Raw genomic sequence first — 6000 nt, forward strand, 5'->3', positions numbered from 1 at the left:
CTCTCATGTTCTGTCTCCCTTTCTGATATTTCCCACTCATTTTTTTTCTCCTTTCCCCTTTATTCTCTTTCACTATTTTTTATATACCACCAAAGGATTTTGTGATCAAATTCAGGGTCCCTTTGATCAATCCATAATTCTCCAGGTGTATATAGCGTCGTGTTTGTGGATTTCTTTGTCTTGACCTCAGAAGTAACCCGTGTTCCCAGCCACCAGCCACCATGGCAGTTAATACCATATTCTTTGACTTCAACAAGACCTAGATTTGAGACCAGGCTCGGCCCACTTGCTTGCTATGTGTTTGAATAAGTTTCTTATCCTCTCAAAAATGCAAATTAAAATTGCTGCAAGTATTAAATGCGATAGAGGAGCTCAAGCACTTAGCTCACAGTAAGAGCTCACTATGTCAGTGAGCAATTCTTTGTCTTATTACTAGAGTAATAATAATAAAATAGTAAAGTTGGTTTACCCACATCTGATTTAAATGCAGCATTTTGTCTCTGGTTTAAGGGTGGCATCTACCTTTAGTGCTGTGACTTACTTTGGTGACCATTCTGCATGTGGCCTGTCCTGCCCAGGGGTTTTGGATTTATGGCTTTGGGATTCCACTAAGGGGCCAAAGTCCTTCCATCACAAAAAGGGCTAGTACCACATCATACTGGCTGGAGGCTGAGAGTCTGAAACCAGATAGGGTTTCTCTCTAAAATAATGCTTCTCAAGGTGTAACCAACGAACCCCTTTTTCAGAATTACTTAGGAGTGTTGATTAAATTACAGATGCCTAAGGTCCTGCCCCAGGGCTTTTGAAGTAGACTCTTTTGTGGGGGTTCTGGGGTAAGAAGCCGCATCGTAATAAGCGCCCATATTATCCTGATGTGAACTAAATAAATTCTAGAACTGCTCCAGTGCAGTCTTCAAGTTTGCCTGGTTGTGGAATGGCCTGGGGATGCTTAATAAAAATAGAGGTTCCTGGGCCCCCCCACATTTCCAGGGAGGTGTATTTTTAATATGTATCCCCAGGTGACTCTGATGATCTGGCGAATGCTGGAAATGCTGTTCTAGAATGACTGGCCGGTGGCATGTTTGGCGATAGTGGTGGTAGCATAAATGGACAGAAGTAGTGATAGGGAAAGGATGGGGGTTTGAATGATCCAGAAAATGACTTAGGTCAAGAGTTGAGGCCCCACTGCAAGGGCTCATCTTTGCTTTTTAACATCTCCGCCATGTGTGAGAGTCTGTGTCCAGCCCCTTCCACACTGTTTGCGAAAGCAAAGCAAAGTCGATTTGGGGAAAATGAATCGAATGCAAGAGTGAACAGTGAAGCTCTTGGGCAAAACTAGCAACCCCACATGAACAACTGTGGGACCGTGGGTAAATGGAAAGAACGGCTGCTTATCATAACAGCCATTCCTGGTTCTCTCTTACAGCCTGGTTGAAGTTCCCACCATTAGTTTTTCCATGAATTACGTCCCTGCCTTAAGACAGTCTGGGTACGTTTAATCAAAACAATGCCCTGCACCAGTGCTGGCTGTTGAGTGAACTGGGACCGAGGTGTGCCTAACCTGCTCTCTTTCTGGACCTCTGTGCCAGCCTCTGCAGCCAAATTAACTCTCTCGGGGCCCACTCTGCCTTCTTAAGGGGCTTGCACTGGGTGCCAGCTTCTCATCAGCAACAGCAGTCCAATGATGACAAGCTGTCATGCCTTCTGCACAAGTCTTAATTTGTGGTGAGTAGAACACTAATGCTGCAACCTTATATTTGATTGACAGATGTGGCTACCGGCTGAAAAAACCTACTCGTTACCACGATGCTCTCGGGATACCTCTCCTCTCCACGGTGCTCTCCTTACTCACAGCAAAGCTGGAAAATACTTCTCTTAGTCTGCTGTCTACCCAGTGATGGGAAGTCTGCTGTCTACCCTCCAATCAGAGCAGAGTCTGCTTTCTTTCTGTCTTCAACTAATGGTCACATGGTATCTAATCTGTAATTTCGCCCCCCAGTTACTTTGGATCTGGGTCTACCGACCCATGACAATACTGTTTGCTCCTTTCCCTCTGGCAGGTATTAGCTGTGATCCTATTGGGTAATAGAACTTTGCAATGAGGAAGATTCTGATAAGCAAGAGTCCTTCATCTATCTTGTTGTATGACTTTCCAGCCAGCCGAAATCTAATGATGAGGGCTTTCTCCTAGTGAGATATTGTAGTGGGTTCAACCAAAGGTAAATAAGATAAAGTCCCAACCCAGAAAGAAATTCAAATGAAGAGTGCGGTGACATTCCAACGAATGACATATCCAAAGGTCAGCCATGCTATGAAAATATAGGAGTCAGGATATTAAGAAGAGAAACCATAGGGGAATGTTGTAGTTGTGCTGTGTGTATCTCTACCCTCACAGAAAACGAAAATATTATCAGAAAAAAAACATCGATAATGTGCATTGTATTAAGTGTTGTGTTTTTAACTAATCTAAACCAATTCAGTCATTTGCAACTGTTGGGTTCTTTTAACAAATAGTGACTTCCAATGACTGAAGGTGGAAGGAAGGTTTAGGTCTTGCTCCCAACAAACTTGCTACCAAGTGGTACATTACAAGGAAAGCAAATCTCAGACCAAATCCTGCAACACAAATATAAACATTTATTGGCACACAGACACAAAGAATCATACAATATGCTCTTATCGGCTCCTTCCCTCGATCCCTCTGCCACTCTCCTTTCATGGCGATTTCACTCGTGGCAGCTGCAGCAGTATTCTCTAGGGAGGATCAACCAGCCATCCAGTCAGAATCAAACAATAAATCCTCCGGTAAGAGATGAGACACAGGACCAAATGGGGCTTCTAGGCTGGGGCACCCTACTGAGATGCACAGGTGGGGGTGTCTGTACCTCACCAAGGCAGTTCACATATGCTGAACATTATTCACACTGCCTTTAAAAAATTACTTCGGGGACGCCTGGGTGGCTCAGTGGTTGAGCATCTGCCTTTGGCTCAAGGCGTGATCACCTGTCCCAGAATCAAGTCCCACATCAGGCTCCCCGAGGGGAACCTACTTCTCCCTCTGCCTATATCTCTGCATTTCTCTCTGTGTCTCTCATGAATAAATGAATAAAATCTTAAAAAAAAGAAAGAAAGAAAAATTACTTCTAATTCCACTTATGCTAATGAGTAACCCCTTGACTACAGATGGAGATAGAGATAGTTGAAGTGCTCATAGTACTCTGGAGTGTGGACTCCTGAGTGGACCTTTTAAAATTTTAACTAAGCACCTCTGGGCAGTTTATCCAAGATTAGGAATGTTAATCCGGTACCCCTGGCATGTAGATTAATACCAGCACACACATCCTTGCATGACTTCTATCACAGTAGTACTTCTGCTGAAGTATTTTAAAATAAATTAGACAACATAACAAGTGGACAATAAAACAAATCTCCAATTTAGTTGTCATCATAATGTCAACAAAAGGATTAAATGAGAATGATTAAATTCACATTACATATGGAAAAATAAATATAATGAATTAATAGTTATTTTGAACAAATATAACAGACAAAAGAACAGATAATACACCATTCGTTTGATTCCAGTTTGATTAAGGAACATCCCATCAGACCAAGGGAAATTACCTTCTGTCCAGATCCTCAACTTTCATCATCCAGGTTTGCTTCTTCACTCATTTTTTTTTTTTTTTTCACTTGACCAACACTTACTGAGTCTCTACCCAGACTGAGGTAACAAAGATGAATGTAAGTAGTCCCTGTCCTCAATGAGTCGCCAGGTCAGTGGAGAGCTGCCTTTTGAATAGGTGCCACAGTGGGAGTTCCAGGCCACAAATGTAGGATAGCAAGAATTGTTAGTGTTTTTTCCTATAACCGCATTTAATTTCTATCTTGATCCCTCACTATGTTTGTAGTGAGGAATTTCCTCTTAGTCAAGGCACAGTAGTAGACAATTTAGGGTTTCCCTCCTGCTCTTCTCCCTGGGGCTGCATTCAGATCCCACCAGTTCCACATCAGAGGGAGGAGCATCATTGTCTAGCACATGGGCATCAGCTGTGGTGTGTGGGCTCATGTCTGATTTCCAGTTACCAATTCACACAGGACACATGGTGTCCTCCCATTCCCCACTGAGAGGCCCCTTCCCCAACCCACTCCCAGCTTCTTCGGTTCCATTTTGGGATATAAAAAATGATACTCTCAGTACTCTCCTCCACTCCTGGACCACCTCGCCCATAGCCTCTCCTTGTGTACCCCCAGCCCACCCTCATGCATCCTCAGAGTCACCCACCCAGGGCTTACCATCTCTTGCTCCTGCCTCCCTTTTTTCTGGCTCTGGTCCATAGGATATTCCAAATCAGTTGTTTAGGGGAAGAAACTTTGTACTATAAAACATTGAGGACCTAGGCCTTTGATCCTTAAAAATATTCTCCTTTAAACCATGAACTGTCAACTTGGGTCTATTTTAGGAAACTCAAAAGCCATATTAACTCATTTCCTGCTCTTTGAATTTTTTATGGAACAGCGTTAACTCTGGAGGGTAGTGAGTGTAGACTGCCCCTCTGCTCTAAGTGAGGAAAGAACAGGGCTATCAGAGAATATGAGGGAAAGAAGTATAGGTTTTTTTCCTAAATGCTTTCCCTCCACATAGACAATCCTGATAGAGTGTGAAGGGCTTTGATAGAGGTGACAAACGGATGTCTTGTGCATTCATGAGAGTGGCACTTAAAGCTGACCAGGAGGTTCAAGGGAGGCTTCCTGGAGGAAGGAATTAGCTGAGTGGCTTGGTGAGTGCAAGGGGCAGAGAAGGTAGCATGATAACAGGCCATAGGCATGAGAGAGAACATGTCATATTTGAGGATCTGCAAGAAATTTAGCTTGACTGAAATATAATTTATGGTAGAATGGAAACTTGGCAAAATATGAGGTTAAACTAGAAAACGGGGTTCAGATCATGAAATATATCTTTGCAAAGGCAAGGGAAAGCCACAAGGAGCAGGACATTATCAAATCTACACCACAGAGAGGTCAATCTGCCACTGGTGAGAACTGACGAGAAGGCAGCGTACAGCAGGGAAACCAGCAAAAGCGAGCTTTCAGGAGCCAAGCAGCCGATTAGGAGGCTCTGATCAAGTGGAGGTGAAGAGAAAGGAGACACTGGAGATGTACATAGAAGGTAGGATACATGAGACTTAGTAATAGAGTGAATGATTCCCATGTTTTTAGTGGATGATAGTGTCATTCTCCAAAACAAAAAATGTAGGGGCACCTGGGTGGCTCAGTGGTTAAGCATCTCCCTTCAGCTAAAGTTGTGATCCTGGGGTCCTAGGATCGAGTCCCTGCATCAGGCTCCCCAGAGACAGCCTGCTTCTTCCTTTGCCTAAGTCTCTCTATGTCTCTCTATGTGTGTCTCTCATGAATAAATAAATAAAATCTTTCTTTAAAAAAAAGGAATTTGATCTTGAAGGATAAGGAAATAGAATTCCTTCACTGTTTTTCAATATCGTGATATAATAATTATATTATTATATATTATATTATATATAATATATATATTATATTATATCACAATAATTATGTGATAAAATAATTATTAATCATAAGACTTGAAAGTATCTTTCCATTTATCTTCCCATTTACTCACAGCACATCTGCATTTATTTGTGGAACACCAGTGTTCCATGGCATGCAGTATGAGAAACACTGTTGTGGTGATTTGATTGTGATGGCCCACAGTTCTATGCTCATGATGGGAGGCTTCCTGATTTTTAAATCTGAAAGGCAATTACAGAAAAGAAAAGGGATGGTCCCAGGAAGCTGGTTAATTCTGTCCTTCAGGCTCTACGGTCCATGTCCTTAGTGCCCTTGGAGAGAGCAGGGCCCTGGAAGGCCATGGAAAGACCCTACAAAGGACCTGCAGGGTAGGAGGTGGCACTAGGTGATGCTCTGGCAGCTGGTGCAGCAATGAGAGGTGTAGGAGCCATCATCAGAGAGGCCCAGAGGGTG

At 43.0% G+C, this 6000-nt stretch overlaps 1 long non-coding RNA gene across 1 annotated transcript; it reads left to right on the forward strand.

Moving 5' to 3' along the window:
• Positions 1–19: 19 nt before the first annotated feature.
• Positions 20–2442, forward strand: LOC119876429. The gene is made up of 2 exons (XR_005362003.1): positions 20–1489; positions 1769–2442. It is a non-coding gene; the product is annotated as an uncharacterized LOC119876429 (long non-coding RNA).
• Positions 2443–6000: the final 3558 nt, after the last annotated feature.

The sequence above is a fragment of the Canis lupus genome, chromosome 7, assembly GCF_011100685.1.
Source record: "Canis lupus familiaris isolate Mischka breed German Shepherd chromosome 7, alternate assembly UU_Cfam_GSD_1.0, whole genome shotgun sequence".
NCBI lineage: Eukaryota > Metazoa > Chordata > Mammalia > Carnivora > Canidae > Canis > Canis lupus.